Raw genomic sequence first — 1,646 nt, 5'->3', positions numbered from 1 at the left:
TGGCTACATCTTCTGCATTTGCTGCATTATCAATTAATATGTGCAAGGAACTGAGCTGCGAGCGAGACGAACACAAAGCGTCTATAAACACCCCAGAAACTGGGCTTTATCTCGCCTCGACTAATGCGAGGCTCCACAGAGATTGGCATGGGCTTTGTGGGAATGGGGTGAAGGGAGAAGGGGGAGTGCGTGGAGCCTCCTTGTCGTGTACTCTGTGCATTCAACTGTGCTTGTTTATGCCCCTCGGCTAGCAAGTGTTCCCGTTGCCACATCAATTGGCAATCGTAGCATGCAAGCGTTGCAAACTAAATATTTGCGCACTTGCTTTTAGTGTTTTTATAACGCATTCACAGACGTCTCTACTCATAAGCAAAAAGCTCTTAAGCTTAAAAAGGGCTGGAGTTAACATTAAATATATTTTTAGATATTAATAGACAAGTTTAATATTGTATATAATGATATGTTAGGCCTACAGAGAGGTGAACGTTTAGTTTGCAGATATATAACGAACTTTAATATTCATGCCAAAATAAAACCCTGCTTTAAATAAGCTTGTATTCACAAAATTGATTTTCAGATATTTTTAGAACTATAGTGAACACAATAATCGTACATTTTTTCATATTATTCTAATATGAATAGAATAATAAATAATGTGCATAAAATATTTGTAATAGTATATGAAGCATATAAAACAAATTAATCTGCTAATACACTAATAGCCTTCTTGAATATCATCAATAAATCCTGATAATTCAAAAATAATTTGTAGAATATAAAATAATCTTATAGCTATACTCTAGTTAAAAACCGACTTAAACCTTATAAAGTTGATTGCAGTCTAAAGTATTTTATCAATCTGAATCACACTTATAAAAGTCATTTTGAATACATAAAATATATAATATTTATAAAAACAATATAAATGTTTATTAAAAATTGTAGCAAAAATGTAACTTTTATCTAGATGTTTAGTTTAGTTTATTTTCCAGTTTTAAGCTACGCAATCGCTTTACCGCTTAGCTGAGGACTCACATTAAAAATGGAAGGCTAAATGTAAGATTTATTTGATCTGTGTTTTAGAGGCTTGCCGTGAGTCGGAGGCAGCACACTCATTCGATATGCTGCATCTTATCTGCATTGCTGATGCTGTGCCAGATTCGATGCCTGTGCTGCTCTATGCTACTCCAACACAGCTGCCACCCCACGCCTGGGGTCGATATCCTCTCAATATACTCAAGTTACGGCTGTGCCACTTCTCCCTCTCTCGCTCTTCATCTCCACTCTCTCTCTCTCTTTCGCTCTTTTTTATTTATTTTTTTATTTATTTCTTACAAGTCTACAAAGATGTTGTCTGTTCTATAAAATTAGTTAATTTTGAAGTGCAAAAGCCGCATTTGCAATCTCCTTGCAGGAAGCTGAACACTTATGTATGCCACACATACACAACCACCTACCTATAAACAAATGAGGAGCGTGAAAGGTTCCAGCTGCAGTTTCCTTAACTTTCATCTATACAAGGGCTCTCCTGCAACGAGTTTCCTACTCCTGCTCTCTCCTCTCGCTCTCTTTCTCTTTGTCTCTTCATCTGTCTACCACATGCATTTCGCGAGCTTCATCAGCTACATGCCTATGTAAACATTCAC

Source organism: Drosophila navojoa, chromosome 2 (assembly GCF_054131105.1).
Source record: "Drosophila navojoa isolate 15081-1374.11 chromosome 2, UAZ_NAV_1.0, whole genome shotgun sequence".
Taxonomy (NCBI): Eukaryota; Metazoa; Arthropoda; class Insecta; order Diptera; family Drosophilidae; genus Drosophila; species Drosophila navojoa.
The sequence above is the reverse complement of the archived record's forward strand: the minus strand, read 5'-3'. Positions refer to the sequence as shown.